Source organism: Cupressus sempervirens, chromosome 2 (assembly GCF_028749045.1).
Source record: "Cupressus sempervirens isolate cs-2001-9-10 chromosome 2, ASM2874904v1, whole genome shotgun sequence".
NCBI lineage: Eukaryota > Viridiplantae > Streptophyta > Pinopsida > Cupressales > Cupressaceae > Cupressus > Cupressus sempervirens.
Genome location: NC_143119.1, coordinates 373711064 through 373736551, shown reverse-complemented (window position 1 = coordinate 373736551; position 25488 = coordinate 373711064).

The following is a 25488-nucleotide window of genomic DNA, read 5'->3' as shown; positions in this document are numbered from 1 at the left end:
CTTGTTGAGAGTCATGAAGGAAATTTCGTTTAAGTGTTGTAATTCAGGATTGAAATCCTATGTAATTGGTATCTCAAATCTTTGTTGGATTGGCAATGAAACCGGGTTTTCTTCCTGATTCTTTCCCGGTTGAGCCTTTGAATCAGGTTTCCCAATAAAATTGGTGTTTAAGTATCATTGCTTGTCTTGTGATTTAATCGTAACTTAAAAATAGATGGATGCATGTTAGGAATAAGATGTTTTGATGATGGTTTAATTGAGCAAATTTCCAAGTTTCCTTATATGTTCAACATGAAAATTATGTTAAGAAAAAGAAAAAAAAATGGACATGGTTGATATAATTTAATTCAAGTTTGTTTAGGAAATCAATTTAATCATGCATTGTTGTGACACGATCATTAACTTCATGCTTAAATCCATTCAATTCTACTCCCTTGTATAAATGATGGAAGGATGTTGCTCAAAGTATGATTTGTGTATGCTCCTACTTGAGTTCAGGTGTGAATGGAATGATGAATTTAGTCCTTGGTTTAATCTATTTTGGATGTGATTAAAAATATATATATTGTATCGAATCCTACCTTAATCATTTAACAGATTTAAGAGATGCACTATTAGCTTTGTAAGCCATAAGAAATATATGCATTGTCTTGTAAATTTATAATTAGAAAAAAACTTTTAAAAAAAAAAAAAAAAAAAGCACTCACAGGAGCAAACAGCTCACTGGAATTTGTATGGGAGGCCAATTAAATTTGGAATGAAAAACAAAGAATATTCTTAAATTATTCCTTTTTATTTAAATTTTGAAATAAGAGACAATAGAATAAAACTTAGATATACATGATAAATTAACAAAGAAATTTTCAAAAAAAAACATATATATTTATAACATCGCATACTAATATCCAACTTACCTATAAAACTTTATTTTCATTAATGTTCTCTACCAACTTGGACGTCAGTTTGAAATGATTGTTTTAAAAGTTTTGATGCAAAGTTTGGGTACCAAAGCCAACAGTCATCATGAACGATGACGTCACTGCACCCATTTCCCATCCTCTTTTGCTATTGGAGCGCTCACCTTCTTCTTGGACTTTAACAAGTTTGAAATGTTTTTTTAAAAAACTGCCTTCACTATGTTTGGGCGGCCACCTTGGGATGGAGGTACTGACGCAAGGTTAGTACTAAGGCTAGCGCGCCTATCAAGCGCTTGGGGAAGCGCAGGCTCAGAGGAGGCCGATGGGACGCATGGCAGGAGAGGTTAAGTTAATGGGTAGTGGTTAGGTTTGGGGTTTTGGGTTAGTTAGGTTTTAGATGTTGTTAGTTACTTTGTTTTATTTAATTCTTTTTTTTTTATATTAGTAGCAAGTTGTATTATTAGTGTTAGTTTAGTTTTTTTTTTTAAATTAAATTAGTTAGTTTTTTTTTTTTTTTAAGTTAGTTTTAGTTTAAGTATTTTGTTAGAATGTAAGTTAGTTGGTATTTTTATATGCATATATATTTTAATATAGAATTGTTGCTAATATAGTTTTATTTTAGTGATAATTGAAGTTGGTAATTGATTTATGATTTTATTAGAATTGTTTGATTTATATATTTTAAATATTAGATTTTAATTAATGTTAGCAATTTTAGTTGCTTTATTCAGATAGTTGAAACATTAAATAGTATTTAGTTTTAACTAAATATGTTTTCAAATAGTTAGAATTTTAAGTGTTTAAAACAATTTTGTTTAGTGTCATTTTAATTGTACTAAAGTATTTCTAGATTAGAAGAATTACTTATGGAATAAAGTTTTCTTTAAATTTAGTTAGTTTTGTTATTAGTGTAAATATGTTGGTTAAAGTTAAGATAGTTAACTTATTCAATTCGTTGAAGAAGTAATTTGGAACCATTATATTAGTAATTAGTATTAATAACCATATTGTTCTTAATTTGAAACTTAGTGTCATTTTATTTAAAAATGTTAAAAAAAAAAAAAAAAAAAAGAGTTATTAAGTTGAGTTAGATCATTGGAGTAACTATAAGAGTCGAATAAATAATTGGACTTATTTAGTATGTTTTATGGTAGACAATGTTGTGTTGAAATACTTTAGCTGTTAAATTTTGTAATCAGTTTAGATAATTGTTTAGTGTTGTGTGTTTAGGTTAATTTGATTTGTTTACTTCAATTATAATGTATTGTTTTAAGAATTTGTAATAACAAAATAAATGTCGGAATCAATCTAATAACGGGAGCTTCAAAATCTTAACAATGTACTCATCCGCTAGAATTTTCAATCTTAAGACGTAATGTAGAGAAACTGACTTAAATTGAAATCACAATCATTTTTAAACTTAGAGTAATTTAATCATTATAAAAATAAATAAAAAGAGATTAGTGTGTGTGTTTTTGCCTTCGAGTTTTGGGCATGACAATGTTCTACTAAACCAGTAATCCATGTTGATCTATATGTAACTAGGGCAATGTTTGGATCAACATATTCAAGAATTGTCTCATCCCTACAGCTGGAGGTGCCTAGTAAGTCTGCTGGGGTATCATCTAGATTTTCTTTAATTTTTTCCCTACATTCTTTAGTAGGATTATCATGAGTGCTTGTAATCTCAGGATGAGGGGGAGAATGATCAAAAACAATTTGCACAAGGGAGTCCCTGGTGGATGTTTTAGACAGAATAGGATCCTTAAAAACTTGCCCTCTCATTCTAGGGCTTCTCCTTACAGGGGTTTCTTCCTGTGTTACAACCTTTAGCCTACTTTTCCCTTTGGGTGTTTCTGCTGCAAGAGCAGTTGCTGGAGGACCCTTCTTTGTTCTCTTTTGTTTTACAATTGTAGGGGTTGGTTCTTGCTGAACATAAATTTATTTTGGCAGTTTTCATTTTCTCTTAACTTTGTTGGTAGCTAGTTTAGGAATTTCTTGTACAGGTGGAGGCACATTTTCTTGAACAGGTGTAGTTTCTTGTTCATTTCCTTGAGTCCTTGTAGTTTAATCCTCTTGAATGTTTTGTTCGGCAAGCTCACTAGTGGGAGCTACATTTTCCCCACTATGTTGTTCGCTAGGGCCAGCTTGGGGTTGCAGGGTTTTAAGTTGCACAAATTCATCCCATGTTAAAGAGGGTACATCCCTAAGAGACCTCTCTATTAACAACTTAATTAAAGCATGGTGAGTAACATAATTCTCTTTCCATTTTTGAGTCTCCTCCATACTAATGTAAAGCATATTATACAAAAAAATCAGAATATTCACAACAATATTATGCCTTACATAGCTAAGTAGCTTGAAATGATGTGCATGCAAGTGAGAAAATTTGCCTTCATAAGTAAAATACACGATAATGTGCATCACTAATTTAGGGTATGGTGGCGGCAATGACATTCTCTTGCATCCTTGTTTTGTGATGTCCAATTGAGGATTACGTGGCCTAGTAAATTGGGCTCTTACTGACCTAGCGTCATGCGTGCTGGGGTAGTGTTCTCCCACTGCGAGTAACCCAGATACCTCATTGATATGCTCCTCTATTGCAACTATTGTTAAGACCCAAATAGAAGCCTCTCCCTTGTCAAATGTCCTTGTAAATTTCATAGCTGCCTCTTCCTCACATGCGGTTAAACTCAAGAAATGCCCTAGCCATCCACATGCATTGAACCTTCTTACAACTTTTATGTCTGAGAGCAACACAACATGCTCTATCAGCTCTCTCCTTTGCAACTACCCACCCATTTCCTTAACATTTCCTCTATTTTCTATGTTTTCTCCCTTTTGGATTCAAGCTTCAAACTGCTACATTATTCTTCAGACTCCTCACACTTCTTTGTTTTAGGAAACAATGAATTGTCATAACAAATTGTTATGCATAATAATTAAGTTTTGAATGAAGGTAAATCATAAATTTGTGTAAGAATCGTCTGAAAATAGGGTTTGGATGACAAAAAAAAATTAAACATAGGTCACATCACAGCTTGACATAGAAAATCATTCAAAAATAGGGAGTACAATACCTCACTTTGCGTACTTATGGCAATAATTTTTTATTAATGAAGGGTAATGCGAAGATTTAGAAAATCATCATGGATAAATAGACATGCCATTGGATATTATGACCTTCCCTACCCCCAGCTAAATTTAGACAAGTGTCCTCACTTGTTAGACTTAGTATGGGTAAGGGACTAGCATAATGCCGCCATCATATAGATTATGCAGTATTAAATATAATTACCAAAATCTGTGGACTATAAATGAAATATAATTTGAAAATGTTATACTTGTCAATCTAATTGTTACATGTACCAAAAGGTGGTGGAAATAATATCAGCGGCAACATCCATCAACATTTTGTAGAATTTTATTGAAATCATGGAAAATTTTATGACGTGGAAAGTGGGTGGATGGAAGATAAAGAAATGAGATGAGGTGGATGGGTGGAAGGTAAAGAGATGAGATGGAAAGAAAAAGTGAATAGAAAAATGAACTTTATGCAAACATAAAGTCGTTATTATGAGCATGCACAAAAAAAAAACTAATGTTGAAGAGTAGCAGTCAAAAGGTTGACACCTTCAGTTGTAGGAAGAGTTATATGAGTTGTATTTGAATCCAACTATTGGAACTACTATAGGAAATCCACTTTTGTTTGTGGACATTTGTATAACCTGAGTCTGTGACCATTGACTAACAATTTGAAAGGTGCTAGATCAATGGTGGTTAGTTGAATAGTTCCATTATCAAAGACATGACTAATTTCATATGGTCCTAGCCATCTGGTTTGTAGCTTCCCTGGCATATCCTTGAATTGGGAATCATATAATAATGCCCAATCACCAACTTGAAATTGTTTACTGATAATATGAGAATCATGCCAATGTTTCCTTTGTTTTTGTATCGGTTTAGTATGTTCCAAAGCAACTTTGTGTATCTCATCCAAAGAGTTAAGATGTAGAAGATGTTCTCTTTGTGCTACAAGAAGTTCAATATCTAATGCTAAGGCTATCCTTAGAGTTTTATGTTCAAATTCAATTGGAAGCACGGCCACCTTTCCATATAGGAGTTCAAATGGTGTGAATCCTATAGTAGTCTTCCAAGTTGTTCTGTAAGCCTAAATAGCTTCTTGTAATTTGTCAGTCCAATCCTGATAGTGCAAATGGACTATTTTTGTTAGCATATTTTCCAGCTCTTGGTTTGTAACCTCTACTTGTCCATTAGCTTGTGGATGATAAGGACTAGATTTTTGGTGCTTGATGTTATATTGTTTCATCAACTCTGAGATTAGATTGGAAGTAAATTGTGCACCTTGGTCAATAACTAGCTCTTTGGGAACACCATAGTGATTAAAAATCTCTTCATACAAGAATTCAACAACTTTTTCATCACGAGCATGCTTCATAGCCTTAACTTCAACCCATTTTGTTAGGTAGTCAATGCATAGCAGAATATAGGACTTCCCATTGGATGGAGGATCAATTGGACCAATGAAGTCCATTCCCCATTTGTCAAATGGTTCTAATGTTATTTGATGATTAAGAGGCATTTCATCTATTTTGGTTGGTCAGCCCATCCTTTGACATTGATCACACTTCCTTGTATAGTTGACTGCATCCTTATGAAGTGTAGGCCAATAATAACCAGTTGTCAGGATTTTGGAAGTTGTTCTTTTTGCTGCAAAGTGTCCTCTACATGGTTCATTATGAAATGCATGTAGAATGTCATATGTCTTGTCTTCTCTCACACATCTTCTCATAACTTGATCAAGTCCAGTGTAAAACAAGATATTATCTATCCAGGAGAAATGAAAACTTTTCTCTACAAGCAACTTCCTTTCCTTATAAGAAAAATGTGCTGGTATTTTATTGGTTGCAATGTAGTTAGCAATGTCTGCATACCATGGAGTTTGAATAGCAATTTGAAACAAATGCTCATCCGAAAATCCATCATCAACCAAAGTAGTGTCAGCATCATCATGATGGATTCTTGATAAACAATCAACTACAACATTGGATTTTCCAAGCTTATCAACAATAGTTATATCAAATTCTTGCAACAATAGTAACCATCTTGCTAACCTACCTATTATAATAGGTTTTTTCATGAGATATTTAATTGCTACATGATCAGTATGAACAAATTTGGAATAGCCAGTTATGTAATGCCAAAAGTTGTTCAGGGCATAAACTACCACCAGCAACTCTTTTTCAGTCACGGTGTAGTTCAGCTCTAGGCCATGAAGACTCTTACTGATATAATAGATGACATTTTCAAGATTTTCAGATTTCTATGCTAGGACTGCACCTATGGCATAATCAGAGGCATTTGTATATATGTGAAAAGGTAAATTCCAATCAGGGCCTTGTAAAATTGGGGTTGTGGTCAAAATTTTCTTAAACTACAAGAAGGCTTCATCACATTCAAATGTCCAATTAAATTCAACATCTTTTGTGAGTAATTTATACAAAGGACTAGCTATTTTGCTGAAATCTTTTATGAAACGTCTGTAATATCCAACATGTACTAGAAAGGATCTTACATCTTTTGATTTTGTAGGTATGGACAATGTTTGAATTACCTCTATCTTGGCTGGATCCACTTGTATTCCTGCAGGAGATATGAAATAGCCAAGTACTACGCCCTCCTGCATGAGCATGAAACACTTTTCACTGTTAAGTGCCAGATTATGTTCTTGACATATTACCAAAACCTTTTCAAGATTCACCATTGCTTCTTCAAAAGTGACTCTAAATGTTGTGAATTCATCCATGTAGATTTCCATACAATCATGTGATATATCATCAAAAATGCTAATAACTGCTCTTTGAAATGTTGCAGGAGCGTTGCATAGACCAAATGGTAAAATAGAGTATGCAAAAGTACCCCATGGACATGGAAATGTGGTTTTATCTTGATCTTCAGGAGCAATACTAATTTGGTTATAACCACTATACCCATCTAGAAAAGAGAAATACTTATTTCCAGCTAATGTGTCCAAAACTTGGTCTATGAATGGTAAAGGAAAGTGATCCTTTTTAGTAGCCTTGTTCAATTCTCTGTAATCTACATAGATTCTCCATTTTCCTCCCTTTTTAGGTACTATAACCAGGGGTGACACCCATCTACTATCAGATGTAGGATAAATAAAACCAGCATCAAGCAGTTTCTGCAATTCAGTTTTAACTATTTATCTAAGGCTTGGATTTATCCTTCTCTTGGGTTGACAGAGTGGTAGACAATCTTCATTGATGTATATCCTATGAGTGCATAATGTAGGACTTAACCCCTTCATATCACTATAATCCCATGCAAAGGCCTTTTCATGCCTTTGAAGCAATTCTTTTAACTATTCCATCTATGTGGTTGTTAACCTAGGATTAACATGGAGATTATGACCTTTAGTCAATTCAAAAGTAGTAGTGGAGTCTATCATAGTGGCTTCAAAAATTGGACTTGCCTCTATTTCACAAGGTAAAAGTGGATAAAGTATTTTAGGTTCTTTGAGAAAAGTACAATTCTTATCACATTCCTCATATGTGATCAATTCTAACACTGAACTTTCAAATACATCTTTTTCTACCACACGGGTATTAGTGAGGATACTCTGAAGTACTAAATCTTCCTCTTGCAATTTTAGAAAATATTGTCTATGCAACATCATGAGTTGTACTATAGAATTTAACTCTTCTTCTTCATCTCCTAAATCTAGCCAAACATATGTGCTCAAATCTGGTAATGGTTGGGCTGGAGGATATAAATCAAATTGCTTTGTTGCTTGGCCATTTGATATACTCATATTCCCTGATTTGCAACTTATATTTGCATTAGTTATGGCTAACCATGGTCTACCTAAGATGATAGGATAACTAGATAGATTAACTTTAGGAGACAAAATCATGAAGTCTGCAGGATACTCCAGAGAATCTAAGGTTACAACTATGTTTTCTATCATCCCATCAGGGGTGACAGTAGAACTATCTACAAGCTACAAAACTGTTGGTGTAGCCCTTAGGCCTTCTATCTTCAACTTCTTCATGGTATCTTTGGTCATAAAATTTATAGCAGCTTCGAGGTCTATTAAGGCATTTTTAACAAACTAACCATTTATACTAGCATTCACTATTGGACTTCTTGGATCATAATATTTTGGTGTAATTACTTTCCTTAGCATGATGTCAGCCAATTGTCCCACAACATGGACTGTGGTGGGGTCCTTTTTCTTCCTTCTAGGTTTCTTCAAGAAGGCTTCCTTGATAGCTTTTCCATAGATTGGAATGTCCTTAATAGCTTGAAACAGTGGTAGTTGGACATCTATATATTTCAACTGATCAACAATGTCAAAAGGTTATTCCTTGGTTTGTTCAATTTTTTTTTTGTATCAATTGTTTTGGAAAAGGAGGTTCTAATTCTGGTTGAACTGGCATTGTCAAGGTAACATTAGTTGAGTCAATAGCTTCAGCAACTGAAGGTTCTGATGTTGCAGGAGAGTCTAGTATTTCAGTTATAAGCAGTGGTTTAGGCGCTGGTAAAGTCATTCCAGATCTTAGATGTATATCTGCAACACCTAAAGCATAAGCATGATATTGTTGGGTATCAACACTATACATGGGTTGTTGTGGTTGTTGGCTATTCAGATTTGGCTAAGGTTGTATGGGTAACTGTGTTTGCTTTTGAGGTCCAGGATTTGCAGGTGGTGGTATTAAAGTAGGTTGTTGAAGTGGAGGGAGTAATTTTGGAGCACCAGTATTTTGGTTAGGCCATTCTTGAGATCCCTTCCATTGGTTCGTAGATTGTCAATTCCCTTGGGGTGGTTGCCATTGGTTTTGCTAGTTTTGCCACTAGTTATGTTGGTTCTATGGCCATTAGTTATTATGTTGATTAGGCTAGGGTTGTTGGGAATTCTGAGGCCATTGGGATTGTTGTGGGCTATTTTTCCCAACATTGTTCCAATTGGATTGATTTTGTGGAGGACCTTGGGTATTATGATTTTTCCATTGACTACCATGTGAATTTGAACTCTGCAAGGGGTCTTGAGGCATATCTTGACATTGGGCCCATGGTCGGTGTTGAGCAACAAATAATACTTGCTCATCATCTCCATCTATCTTTACATATTCAGTTGGAAGATGTTGGTTCTCCATGCTTGCAACCAATTTACATTGGCAATCCTTCTTTTGCTCCAAGCAATGAGGATAGTACTTAGTTAGTTGTAATTTTTCTTTTGCTTGCTTCTTCTTTGCAATCATCATGTCCAGCTATGTGGCTACATCATTAATAATGTCTTGTTTGAAATCTAATAATAGATTGGATATCTCAAGCTTTGAAATGCCTTGAGTGATTCCTTTAGTGACTGTAGAATGTGGTCCTCGGCCTTTCTTCATAGTTGACCTAGAATAGTTCTGACAGATCTTTTTGAGGTCATCCCAAGAAGCTTGATATACATCGCCGCTAGCCATCAAGTCCAATGTTTCCAAACAGTCATCATTCACACCTCTCAAAAAAACTAGCTTTTGTGAGTCTTCAAACAATGTGTGTTGAGGATTCTTTTGCAATGTATATAGAAAACATGAAATATAGTCTTCCAATGTCTCCTCCTCCTTCTGTGATATACTAAAGATATCATCCCCTCTTGTACCAGATGCTTTGCAATATTCTTTATACTTCTCCAGGAATAGAGCTTGCATTTCATCCCAAGTTATGGCTGCATTGGCTCCTAAGCCCATGAATTATCATAGAGCTAATTCTTTCAATGTTGCTAGAAACAACTTAAGCTTATGGGCATTAGTGTTGTAGTCAAAACTATGACAAAGGATATCAAATTCAAATAAGAAAGTATCAGGGTCTTCAGTTGCAAGGCCATAAAACTTTGGAAGAGCAGTGGGAGGTATGTTCTTGAGATTGGCATTGGTTACAAGACTTGGAAGTGAAAATGGAAAAGTAGGTTGTACCATGACTGGAGGTATCAGATTATGAGGTTGCTGCTAAAAAGGGACATTGGGTACTAGATGATTAACAATTGGTGCATTCAGAGTAGTTTTATCAAGAAAACTAGCCAATACTTCAATGAAGGGTTGAAGACCAGATATATCTATTGGTTTAGTTCTTGATACTGTGGGAAGAATAGGGCTTGCGTCTTCAAAAGGTAACTCAACTTCTTCTTCAAATTCTTCGTTCAAATTAACAGATCCTCGTGGAAGAAATTTGCCATATTCATCTCATTATCTTCCTCTTCGATGCATGCAATTAACCTTTTCACACTGGTAAAAGGAACTTCAAACTTAGAGAATTCTAAAAAAAACTTTATCTAGGAACTATGACTCAAAAATGCTCCTAGCTTGATACCATCCCCAACAACGATGCCAAAAATGAACCGTCTGACAATAGGTGTATCCAAGTCATGCACTAGGCCTTGCTTAGGAATAATATATTCAAACTAAGGACTATTTTCCCCACCATGAGGTGCATTTAATCTTATCAACCTAGGGACATATACTTGAAATGGTTGGCACAATATGTGCACTAGGTCTCTTAATGGGTCACTAAGCTTATGCTGCAGGAAAGTAAAAATGCAAGGAAAATAACTTACACTACTACTACAGGAAGGTAAAACACTTAACTCTATGAATACAAACTGGAAATATAATGGAAAAGATAACAGATATTCCAACTTGGCTCATCCACTAAAATTGTTCTCACATATGTTGCAAGAACATTCACAGAGTGCAATGCTACAAGAAGGAACTCACTACTTCTACTTAAGATACTACTAATGTTTGAAAATAAATCTATTCTGTCCTAATATAATCCACCTCCCAAGTGGGCCTCCTTGGTTGGCTTCTCTAAACTATAAACACAAGATAGAAGTCAAAGAAAACTATTTCATTCCATTTAGATATTCATTACATAACACAGAACTATAAAACACAACTGTAAAAGTTAACAGTCTACTCTCAAAAAATTTCTTCTTGCTCAATAAAAAAAACTTAACACATTGGGGTCAATTCCTACATATATAGGAGATCAACACTATATTCCATAACATAAAAGTAAATGTTCTAGCTTTAAATCTGCAAGAGAGAAAATAGGAAGAACAACTGAAGGCGGGAAGAAGAAATAATGGCTTAAGGCAGGAATAATAAAGTCTTAACATCCACTCGCCATAGAGTAAATGTAGAGAAGGCAATGAATCTTCATAGCTCCTCCTTACTCGCTACAATGTTTTCTAGAACCGTTACAACTTTCTCCACCGTGGTTGCTCCTTAGCGCTCGCTTCTCCTTGAATGTTGTTGAAGCCTAACTTTTGAATCCCTCCAATCATATTTTAGTCTTCATTAATAGGTTAGTCATGACACAAATCATGTTTGCAAATAAACATTTATCAAATTAAATTCAAACATGAGAACACACATTTTGATAACTATATGAAATACTGCATACTATATATAATATTAGCAAAAGATGGCATAGTTTCTACCCCATAGGTTTATCATAGGTTCGGTAAACATAGGTCCACAAATGTTTTAACAAAGTATTAACAAAGTACTTTAAACATTATAAAATAAAGGCAAATTTTGGTCTCATCAGATATCCATTTTAGTATTCCTTTCCTATATATTCAATACATCTATCTTCTTTTCTTATAGGTTTGCATTGATTGTTTGATCCAAATGTTCTCTTTCTTTTGTGCATATACATTTTATTGTCTCTATGTAAGGTGGACTATCTTTAATGAATTCCTTTAGTTTGTAGCATTCTTTTCTTTATGTTCTTTTGATCTTTTACTCATTTTTTAAATTGCTAATTTGGGACGTTTAACCTTCCATATTTCCTTTGTTTTATTTTTGTTATTTTCTTCTAACTTTCATTTGATTCTACAATATGCTTGCATGTGTTTCCTACTTTTGCATGAAAAAAATACTTCTTATCCTTCTCTTTTTTCATTGACTAAACCCATTAAGAACTATCCATTTTCAAAGTGAGTTTCATAGAAATTGGTTAAAATCAAGCTATATAGATGTAATGTCCCCTTTTGGGTATACTCTTTAATCACTTCAAATTTGTATTCAACAGTTTTTGGAGTAGATTATATTATGAAATATTTCAAATATATTTTACACTTGAAAATACATGAGATTTATGTTTGCCTCAAAGATATACAAGCTTTTGAACGAAATATATTTGTATGAGAGATAATTTCATATACAATTGAAGTATATTATTATTATTTTCTAATTTTCTTATGTTTAATCATTTTAATTATTATGACCATTTACTATCAACTTCCTTTTTTTTATGATTTGAGAATGTAATGATTGCATAGGGTGATGAATGTGTTATGACTATTGATTTGATATTATTTAATGATTTTATTATCTTATTAGAGTAACAATATATTCAAATGGTATTAATAATTATCATTCATATAAGATAGATCAATGATTATATATTATGAAGTAATATCTTAGTCGGGTGTTATATTATAATTTTATTTATTTATTTAGCATTTAAATCATTTTAGATGTGGGGTTCCATTTTAAGAGGGTTATGACAATAGACATGAATATGCATTAATTAAGATCATAGTGTCCATGATTGTTCCTAGATATCTAGCTATTTTCTCTAGACACTCTCGTACCTAGTATTTCATCAAGAGATCATATAGTTTGATACATACTAATTTCTCATAGGGATTCAATTTTAGTAGGTTTAAATTTGGTTGCCATCATTGTATGTATAATGGAGCTTCATCCATTTTCTAAAGACCTCCTTGTAAGATCTTATATCTTTCCTCTTCATTTGTAAAGATTGCAATAAAAAATTCTTGAGGAGAAGTTTTAGTATTATCTTTGTTTTTCAATTATCCTTTGTCCATCTTTTGATCGTCATGTGATCTAATCATGGCCTAAAAAAATATGCTTATAATTTCCAACTCTTTATAATCCCCATGTCTATCTTAAATTCTTTGGTACATCAATATGTTGCATTTGCCAAATTCTACTGTGGCACCCAACTAGACACTATTGTTAATCCTCTATTATTTACTATCGAAAGATCACACTTTTGTTTCTCTTATATGATCACCCTATTTAAATCGTATTGATTAATCCTTTTTTTAAACAATCTATAGTCTCATTTTTTGCATAAACCATGTTTTAGATTATGGTAAAAACATGTTTTGAAGGGACCCCGAAACCCTTTCACATCCTCAAAAAAGGAAAAAACAAGCCATCCAACAAGATAAACCTACTAAAAAGTAGAACCAAAATCAGGTTTTACAGGGACCTGAAACCACTAACAAAGTCCAAATAAGGTACCCAGGTTTTACAAGGACCTGGAACAATCAGTACAAATTAAAAACTAAAAGCCAGAAAATAGGACCAAACACAGGAACCAGAAGTAACAACCAGCAAACAGGACCAGAAAAGAAGATCCAGGAAGCTATTGCAGTTCCGTAATCATCTTAACTGCCTCCTTATCAATCTTTGTTGTGTCCTGGATGGAGTTAGCAGCTGAAGATGTAGCAGCAATTAAAGCTTTCTTCCTTGAACTTTGTCTAGTCCTCTTGCTTGGTCCCTCCAAAGATATGGTTCCTTCATTAGCTCTTTTTCCCAATGTCACCGCAACTGCACAGATGCTTGAGGTAACCTGCTCCATTTTTTTTCCACTTTCCTTGATGAGCACCCTAAGATTCTGCTCATAATCCTTCAATTTTTTTGGGATATCTCCCATTTGCACCTCCATGTGTTGAATAATAACCCGGTCAGCCTCCTGGTTATGTTGCAAGATATCCACTTTCTTCTTCAGCCCCATAATTTCATTGTATAACCAGGAGTCGACCTGAAGGAAAGAGTCAGCTTTTTGTTTAGCAGGGTGAAGGAAGGAAAGTTTGGTTTCCCTCGTCGAGGATTCAACCGCATCATCAGCAGTGGTGTGTGGTAAGGGGCCAACTTTATCAAAATGAATCCCCCCATCCAACGGCTCCTCCTCACCAGACTCTACATGAACATGATAGCTTTGGCCCTCCTTATCTTATCCCTCAATCTCCTTAACAGGAGTGGAATCTTTCCCCATGTTTTCCTCCTCACTCAAAATGGTTGGATCATCATTTAAATTATCTTTCTCTTTATCACCTCCCCCAAACACAATATGAGTATCCTCATTATCAGACTTACTCTGTTCCAAATTCTCCTCAGTAGTATCTTCTTCTCTCCCTTCCTCATTATTATCTTTTGAATTTGGGTAACCATCCAAGTTAGAGCTAAACTCCCCAGCATCCATCCCCTCCTCTTCCTCAAGTACATTCTTGTTTGAGCCTTCAGTGCTCTCCACCTCCATATCCTCTTCCTCAATTTATTTTCAAGAGCTCGAGGGTTTCGGTTTAGCCTTAATTTTCTCTTTAACACTCTCATCAGTTTTAACTTTTAAGGGTTTAGGGCTCTTTTGCTTGCCAATGGATGGAGACGAAGCAATGGACTTATTTTTACAAAAACCCTCAATGAGTAAAATCAGACCTTCATGTAAGATGGGTCGAGACTATTTCTTTTTATGGACATTCAAACTTTGGAGCAAAAAAAACTGTAAATAGAAAGGGAAGGAAATTTTGTCCTTGTACCTGAAATGGTTAAGGAAGACAAAGTGGAATTTGTGCACCCTTTTATTTCTTCCATCAAGGATGAAATACTCCCAAATACAACCAAGCACATCATGCCAAATACCTTTTATCTGTTGCACATCAAAGAAATCACTATTCTTCTCCAATTGCATCTCCTCTTCATCCATCTTCGAGAATTTTTTATAGGCTGCGTTGGAAATACTAGTTTGCTTCGAAAACTTGATACCTTTCATGGGGAGACCAATGACCTCGACAATGAATTCCTCAGTAAGCTTTACAGAAACTCCATGTAAAGTAACTTTTTCGTCCACCCAGTTTTTGAAGAAGGTAGTAGTGACATGGGGTTTGAATCCATGTAACCACTCCAGGTAGTTGACCACCTTCCCTTTTTGAAGAATCTTCCAAATGTCCTGCTTAGCCTTCCAATCATCACATTTTTTGGGTTCCTGCTTCCTCGGTTCACCTCCCATTTTGCAGAGCAAACAAAAAACCAAAGACACCCAGATATCGATAGCAGAGAGGTAGAAGTGAGACCAGTTTTTTGTGACATGATATCGAGGATGCCTTTTTGAAGATACATGCAGAGAACACATAGCCTTTGCATAAACCATGTTAGCAGGACAAAACCATATAATTGAAATATCGAAAGCAATCTTGGATATTATAGAAACCCTTAAGAATAATGCCTGATTTTTTTTTAAAAAGTTTTAAAAATAAGTAAATTTTTGATAAAATGAGAAAGGATGATTAGGGCTTTTGAGGATCCTATCTAGGTTAACCAAATTGCATATATGATCATCTTACAAATTTCCTTATATTAATGCATTAGGGTTTTGGTGTATAATCTAATGATCAAATTGAAGTTTTTGTTTGTATTAACATAGTGCAATCATTTTGGTTACTTCATAAGTCTTTTAACACATTGAGCATCTTACAAAATATTTTCAAAATATGCTAAGTGGCTGGTATATGCATATAGCCTAAGCAAATACTAGAAATGAAATAAGTTCTTTACTACATGTAGTTCCTGTTAATTGTTTATAGCAACAACTATCATAATCAAGATTTTTAAGATAGTTAATACAAAAAATAATTGTATAACCATCCTGGCCTATCTTCCAAACATAAAAAAAATAACCCATATATTGGGCTAACCACTCTATCCATCTGCAACATGATCATGAGAAATATAATTTCCAGATTTAACTCTATCACCAATACTAAGATCTTGAATAAACTGGTTAAGATTGTCCATCTCCCTTTGTTTGAGCGTATCCTTGTGTATATCGAAATATTGACATGAAACAAATATCATCATTTTGGATCAAGATCTGACCCTCCTGCATCAGCATCATAAATTTGTCCCTAGAGATTTCCAAAGTAGCAACAACCTATGACATAATTTGAAAATGTATGAGTTTACATCCGAACTCAATAAGTTGTCTCCTTCTCTTCTGAAAGATCTCTACATTTCTCTCCTTCCAAAAAAACCAAAGAATTTCACAATTAAAGACAGACCAAAAATTATTCATTTTCAAATCAAAATCATTAACAAAATTGTTAGCCAAAATGCTCTCCCACCAAAAATCAAAATTAAACGATAGGCCACTCAACAGTCACCTAGGGTTTCAAATTTTAGATATTTGAAAGGTTTTCATGAAATGATTTAACTTCAGCCATATCTTTTTATCCTAAGTCTCATGTCCCTTATTTTTATGTTATGCCTTTGAAATCTTTTAAGTTGCAACCCTGCAAGTCACCCTTTGGTTTGTGCAGTTGTGGCAGAGTAAGAGCTAACCAAAGTTCAAGTGGTAATGTGGCGAGTGCACTATTTTTGTTCAGTCATAGTGGGTTGCGGTTTAACTGAAGTATAGGTCTCGGCAATGCTATTCCAATGTTTTCTCATGGTCACAAGGATAGAATGACTAACTTGGGTTGAAGTGGGGATGTTGTGATTTTCCTTGTATCGCACAGTCACATGGGTTAAACAATGAACCATAGTTAGTGTTGCGATCGAGTGATCTTTCTTGTTTTGTAGGGTCGTGGTGAGTTAAGGTTGTCCTCAGGTTAAGGTGGTGACAGTGCGAGTGTAGTTAAGTTTCAACCTTTGCAAGGTCATGGTGGTTAGTGAGAAATGTTAAGGGCAAGCCACGTAGTGGCAATAATAGCTTGTTCACTCAATCGTAGACATTTGATGTTAGTCAAAGGGAAAAATGGCGAAGTTGCAACCATATGAGATGGTCAAAGTAGGGTGGAAAAACATGATAACATGATTGGTCCACATGGTGACCACTGGGGATCGACTCTAGTTGACTGATGATATTGCTAACTTGGCGAGTTGATAACAAAGGGAGCAACTCTTTTGATGGAAGATTTGATCTTTTCAATCTGCTGCAACCACTTTCATTGTTCCCCATGTCTGATAAATGAAGAGAGACAATCCATCGCTACCTGTTGATCCATCTAATTAGTCAGAACGATAATGGCCACAATTTCTGTCTTCTCAAGGGCTCTGTTTGGTGAATAAGTGATTTTCCTGTGTCTGGATGTGTGCCATGATCAGATCTTACCCAGATTTGCAATGACTACTCTCTGCTATCTTGAATACAGTTGTTGAGTTTTTCCTTAGGGAAGAAGCTATCTGAGTAATGCTTAAGCTACAAAAGCAGATTTGTAATCTTTTGAAGGGTCGATTCTTCTCTATTTTCCTTGGCATGTTTTGGCATGCACATTTAAATTACCTTTTCCTCTGAACTACTCATGATATTCTACCTTATTTCTTTCAACCATTAATGTACTGTGCAAGATCTATTTGCCTCTCTTCAATGTATTGTGGATATCTGTAATTTGCATGACTATATCTCTTTTTTCCAATGAATGATATATAGTGAAACTCTTCTTCCTTTTGTCACTCATTTCATTGTCTGATCTGCATGCAATTGAGAGGTTAAACAAGTCTGAATCTATATATCTTTTGGTGTCATGATAGTTAATTGTGCATGTATAGGCAAAGATAGGATTGGACACTCTATTTTAGTGCATCACCTCCTTAGAATAGATTAGGTAGTTTCTTTCATGTATTCCTTCTCCCTTTTCCTCTCCAAGTGTAGTTTAGGTGCATCCTGATAGAAAAGGAAGACAACCTTCTTCAGAGACTCAACCTCATAGTTCAAGTCCCATAGCTTGGAGGTTTTTTCCATGTTTTATAAGGTTGTCCTTAGGTAAAAGCTTTGGACAAGGTTGTAAACTTTTGTGAAAACAAAAGCCAACAAGCATTTCACTCTAGGAAAGACCTGGCCTACTATTCTAGACTATGGGTGACCCTAGAAAAATAGCTTAGACACCCCTAAAAATGGTACATTCAAATAAAGGTAATCAAAGGACGCATGGACATAACATACACCACACATAATAGGACTACCATGAGCATTAAGCAGAGTATTACCCACACCAAAAAATTTCAAAAGCAACAACCATCTAAAACAAGATTTCTTAGGCTCACACTAAGAATGCCAAATAAAGGAAAAGATAAAAGACCATCTATCAGCCGAAACTCCCAGCCCTCAGCCATGGTTAACTTTGTCAAAAATAGAGCAATCATTTTTAAGTATTATATAAATATTTCTAAGAGAAACATTATTGAAGTGAATGTCATCTTTCCATATGATCTTCTGCATAAACTGAGCAGAATTCATAATATGTCTAGGAAAGACATTTCCTACAACTTTGACAATGATGGAATAAGTCTCCTTTTGAGAATTAGGAATGTTGAACTTGCCAGCAATCTTATTCCATAACCCTTACCTATTGTCAACCAAAATATCACCAATAGTAGAAATGCCATATATGTTCTAGTTTTTTGCAGAGCAAACCTAGGTTAATGCAAGAGGTAGCTTCAACACCCCACCAAATAGATCTATCCAAAACATAATATTTAGGGGGGCTACCAACTGCATCCCTGAATGGAATGAATTTTCTAACTTGAGACCATGCCTTCCACAGAGAATGAAAAACTTTGGATCCAAACATTGGTAACTCAAAGTTCCCAAAGACTTTGTCACATAGTTGAACATTATGCCAACTTTTCCCCTTTTTTATAATAGATCTAGAGATGTTGTTTCCAATTAAAACCTTCCATGGTTCATCCCCACTCAGAGCTTGAATATTCATTTAGAAGCTAGTGCCATACCTTGATATTTTAAATCAATTATCCCTAATCCTCCCTTATCTTTGGGTAAACAACACCATTCCCACTTTACACAATGTCTTTTTCAATTCCCTAAACCATCAGACCACAGAAAATCCCTCATAATTCTTTTTAAACTACTGCTCTGATATTTGGAAAATAACCAAGTTGAAGAGAAATATATGTGATGAGCAGGTAGCACTTTCTGATGCAGCATCCATTAATACTTGAAAAATCATTAGAAGAGATTACATTTGAAGAGCTTACAATTCAAGAACTTCTATTTCTCGAACTTATACTAGAAGAGCTACACTACAAGAGCTTACACTTGAAGCGCTTGATTACAAATGAACATAAGCCTTCCTTAAATAGGCACTTACCACCCAAGGCATGATTTTTCCACAACATTCTAGAATTTCCACAACCTTCTACAATATCTACAACCTTCTAGAATTTTCACCTAAATACAACTAAGCACTACCATGTGGCCCAATTAGAAAATTACATTTCTTTTGTAGATCACAACAAATATTAAATGCATGATTTAAGGAACTTTCTACAAACTTCTAAGTTGCCACCTACACACCTCGATTAATGGAATGACAACTATTTTTCCTATTTTTCTATTTATGCCACCTTTGCACCTTGAAAATAGAAATTTCTCTTTTCTCCTTTTTTCCTATTATTTTATTATTTTATTATTTTTCCTTCTATTTTTGTCACTTTCTCTCTCCTCCACAATTTTCTTTTCTTTTCTCTCTCTTTTTTTTTTTTTTTGAATAAATAATTTTTCCATGCAAGATGCTCCTACATCAGACTCCCTTGGTAGATAGAAAAGTGTGTCCCACACTTTGATGTCAAAAGAAAGACATACAACAATCTTCATCTTCACCACAAGCTTCCACCTCAACAAGGACAAAAAAACCAACATGCAAATCTTCCACATTTTTTTTGTTGATGCATGATGCTCCTGCATCCGACTCCCATGGTAGGAAAAATTTTGTGAATATGGATTCACAAAATAAAGTAGCCATTGTTGACATTTTTTTTTTCTCTTCCTCCAACACAGCTGGAACAAGTATCCGGTGCCGATATATTTCCTTCTTTCTTCTCTTCCAACACCTAGTCGGATCAAGTGTTTGTTGCTGAAATCTCTCTTTCTCATCCAATCTTGTTGAATTAATCACACCTGTAATAAACCCAGCAACACCATACCAATCTTCCTTTGCATACCATACATCACGAACAAGATCCTCATGCAAACCATCATTAGTATCTTTCAGACTCACCTCAAATTCAACATCATATAGTTCATAAGAATTTACCTCTTTGACATATTCATCTTTTCTTGCCTCTTTCGTGCATGTAACTATTGCACTTGCTTGATCTCCAACGAAGGCACTATACTTTTCCTCCATTGCTGCAATCTTCAAATCATTTATTTTAGGTTCATAAATCTTGACATCTTTATGCTCTTCCTCTTCTCTTTCATCTTCTTCAACTTTAAGTTCACAAATAATTTCCTCTTGATCTTCATACTCCATTGGATCTTCTTTCTTTTTCGCATCCAAAGAATTATCAACTTCTCGTTTTTGGTGACATGCTCTTCGTTTCTACAACTCAGCTTCTAATTCATTCACTTGCTTCTACAAATCAACTAGCAATGACTGCTGATTTCTTGCTCTAAATTTCTCAAGTCGAGGAATTCTTAGAATCCATCCAATCACAAAAGTCTTCTTCTTTCTCTTCTCCATAATCAAGTCTTTAGAAGACAAATTTAGTGCAACACAAGAATCTTGTGCAAACTTTCTCATAGTCGGCAATTTGTCTACACAATCAAGAACTTCTTGAAAAACTTCACCCAACTCAAGGTCCTGGTGCAAACTGCCTCACGTTCGACGATCTGTCCGCACGCTCAAGAACTTCCGCTCTGATCTAGAGGAGAAATTTATGATGTAGTATTGTTCTGCTACCACTGACAAATGTATGCTCTGATACCACTGATGAAGTGTAATGCCCCACCAAGGGATCCAAAGAATTTCACTAAATATCACTAAGTTTGCCAAACAATTTTTTTTTAATTATGAAAGTTAAACCATTTACAACTTACGCATAGTAACGGAAGCAATAGCAAAAATCCAACTAAAAGTAAACATAACATATATACATAACATGCTACATTCTTTAAAGATCCCTTAATGTTGAATCACATCTAATCATAACTTATTCATCTACTATCACATCCTTAGCAATGAGACATCCAATGTTCTTAAATTACATTTTCAGATTGCTCAATCATCCACCATACATGTCACAAGGTATGAAAAAACTTAAAAAAATATACATCCGTATAAATAAAGTACGTCATCATCCAATATTAATCCATGATGCAATTAAAGTAAATGAAACTACATATCATACATGATACATCATCATCATAAAGATATAAATATCCATCATAAAAGATAACCATATAACACAAACAAAAATAACTAAGTGCACGGTTCCTCCCAATCGTAAATAGCATCATTAGACCATCATGGATCCTAGCCATCCCTCCGTGCGTAACATTTTTAAGCACCGAAGAAATCATCGGTATTATCATAGTAGGAATGTCACTCCTAAAACATCCTACTTACATGCAAAGTAAAGCATAGGATACCATCATCTAATATATGCAAATCATCAATATAAGAAACATACCAATAAATACATCCATCATAAAGTATATCATCTATCATAATAATCCAAGAACAGAATGAAGATAAATACCAGCCAAAAATACTTCAGCCACGGTGTCTTGGACAGATCTCAAATGATAAGAGTGGAAAATACACTACCACCCAACCGCGTAGAACCTAAGTGGTCCACTCCCACCGTGCTGAGGAGATAATCTCAAGTCCCAAACAGGATATCAAAACCACATAGCATAAATCTCTATAAGTCTAGCAATCCTAAAAGTATACTAACTCAAAGGTTCCATCACACAAAACTGACATCTAATTTCCAGAGGCACACAATGACATGTAGGAAACCTACTCTGCAAGCGGGAAAGTGTCATCGCATTTATCACGTACAAGTTACCCTGGCAGTTAGCTAAACTCCACGGGTCCATACTGATCTCATGAGGCCACTAGTATCCTCTCATACTGACGAGACATACTACGGAATGCAAGGTCACAACCATGCATTCTCACTACTCCTATCCTAGCATGTACAAGCACTCAAAGCATGGGCGAGAACCAAAACAATTATCTTTTTAGGTTCATTTAATCCCCATTTAGTGTGTAAATGTTATCACTTATTAACCAAACTTACAATGAGTTACCCTGGCAGCCACTGAGGGCCCCGACTCCCATTGCAAGCCACTTCGTGAAACTACAAGTAGATAACCTACCCTAAGCTCATGGAATCATAAAATCACCACAGTCCTGTACAAGCGACTGGAAAGAAAATCCAAAAGATAATCCATAAAAAGAATCATCAAATATCCATAATATAAGCATCAAATATCCATAATAAGAATCATCAAATCTCCAAGATAAGAATCATCAAATCTCTATGAGCATCTGGAAAGCATCCATAGAAAATCATGACCACAACAGTTCTTTATTGGCAACTGAAGGCATCACTGATAATCATAAGTATCCATTGGTTCTCAATAACCAAAATATATCTCAAAATAAATCACAATATCCATTGGTTCTCAACAAGCAACCAAGAATATCTCAAAATCATACTGATCGAAGACTCCAAAATGGTTGAGTCAAACATGTCACAACATGACATCATCAAGAAATAAACCAACATTTTAGTCCCATCATAGCGACTAGAAAATAATCCAAGGATAACTAATCGATGACCCAAAAATGATTAGCTCAAGTGTCTCAGATACATATACATCTCAGCTTCACACATGAAGACTGATGAACAATAACAATCAATAATCACATCCAATACATAGAGCATATGATCACATTACTATGGTTGGGCTTATAAAGATCGAGATCAAATAAGATCAACATGCCAACACATCTTATAACCCATGAGCCTCTGGTAACAACCTAAGACTAGTTAACACTAGTCAACCCAAAAACTCAAAACAAGAAGCATATAGAATACATGATGCAAACACATGTTTTGGTTTACTAAATTCACATAGTTGAATAATGTGTGGGGGTTTTCAGTTTTTCGTTTCAAATATAAATGTGTAAGGTTCTTCATTTGACCTACACGTCAACCTGTTTGTTTCTCCGATAACATTATTCTTTCCATCATTAAAATAATATTCTAAGAATAGCTGAAGGATAAATATTAAATCATTTGACACTTAATAAAATCATTCATTTTATTTTGTTAAGATCAATGTTACAAATTGAATGACTCTTCTTAATGTTACCTCAAATTTTAACATAAATCAAGGATCATTAATCATCTAAATTATAAGAGAGCCAATTACTAGTCTTCGAATAAGAAGATTATAACTTTATTAAAATGATCAATTTAATCAATCAATTAACATAGGTACACCATCTATGACCTATTAACATTCTAATAGTTCTCAATTAAATATTACTAAGTCTCACTATTAAAATATCTAAGGTCATTATTCTAGTCATGAGAGTACGACTTGTCAACTTCGATATACATACTTCACAACTTTGCTAGAGGAATTGATACTAACATATCAATTAAAATTTTATTACATAACTTAATTATTAATTAAATTTAATTAACTCTAATTAATTTAATTAATAATTACATATCCATGGCAACGTTTCAATTAATATCAGTTGACTAATAACTAACTATAATTTTGTAAGATAAAAGTCAACTATAATTCAATACTCAAATGATCCTATTAATAATTCAATAATAATAATTTGTTAATATCTAATAACAAGCTATATTGGGAATCTTATTAATAAATCTATAATGATCACATTCGTCATACTTTCAATGAATACTAATATTCTCTTGATAAAACAATTAAAACTCTATTATCAATTAAATCTAATTAATTTTACGATTAAATTAACTAGTAGCTATGTCAATAACTACATGATTATCAATTGATAATAGTTTCGTTCATTAAGAGTCAACTATGTATCATTCCATCAATGTTCAAATTATTACTTTACTAATACAAATTATAATAAATCTCCAATATTAATATCTCAACTAAATACCTCCTATGTTGGTTGATAAATAGATTAATTATACTTCTTCTACTATTAATTAATCTTAATTAAATTAGATTAGTTAATACATTATATAAAAATAAGATTCTACTAAGGGAAGATTGTAATAATATCTTTAATTCATTCCATGCTTTGATATATTATTTTTGTGAAGTTTAAGCATAAAGAACTCTTGGTTATGGAAAATGGAGAAATATCTGTCCTTGAATAAAATAGTCTCAGTACGACGGTCATATCTCCCTAATGAACCGTTGGATTGGGCTGAAATTGAAATATGTTGGAGAGGGCCAAGTTGTGCCAATTTTGACCGGAGTGATCGAATAAATTCGATCACAATAAAAAGTTATGAATGACTGAGTTCGGGTCTATCCAAGGGGCAGCGACAGGGCAATTTGTGATGAATTAAGAATTTCCTCTTAAAATAATTGTTCTATAAATTTATCCAATTCTTCTAATAGGTCTAGCTCATAGTTTTAGAAACCATTTTTTTAAAGTCCATTAATCAATTTGATTCCAAATCGAACCCAAACCCATTTAAGATCTAATTTCTTTCTCATTTAGAACTAGGGTTTTCTATTGTTTTCTTCTCAACCAAATAAAATATTTAGATTCCAATTTATATCATAGATTCAATCATAGAGAAGATTCAGACACATATAACAGACACGATGAAGACAGGAAGAGAAAGAGTGCAAAGAGAATATGTGAATATCACGAGTGCACCTGGACACTGATGCTATTCCGCCATGTCTTAGAAGTCCATAGAAAATCTCTTCCTTCTCCATCATTTACAATTCCTCCAAGATTCAAGCCAACCAAAATTCTCATGTGACTAGAAGTGCTAGAAGAAGCATAATAATATGTAGAAACATATGAGCATGTAGAAGCATATGAGCTTCTCAAATTCATGTAAGCTTTGAAGCTTCCATTTTAGCTTGAAGCTTGTAGCTTCCATTAAGCTTGTAGCTTGTAGCTTCCATTAAGCTTGTCCAAACACATTAGGAGAGCCTCTATTTAAAGGCCTCTAAGATGCATCTAGAGTGTCTCTAGAAACAACTAGAAGATAAGCATGACAACCAAGCATGGGTCTTCTCCAACCTTCTAGATGAGTCTTAAGGTTGTAGACACCATGTACTCAAATAAAATGCTAACTCCTAAGTGTAGACAATTAGTGCATACTTAGAGTGCAAACTCTTATGTTGTCTACATGACAATTCTCAAGAATTTGCAAACTCTTATGTGAGCAAACATTAAAATAATGCACATTAATTAATTTAATATTTACTTTTACTCTTTCCAATTTAATTTATTTATTTATTAAATCTCATGCACTTACTTTAATAATTCCACTTTTCAATCTTAATATATTTATATTTTAATCACATGAAATCTAGAATCTTTTATTAATTTAAATATATTTTTTTCACTTTTACATTTCATTTTTCAAAACTTAATTACTAAAATATTTATTAGCTTTAATAATATTATTATTTAGTCATTTATTTAAAAATGAGC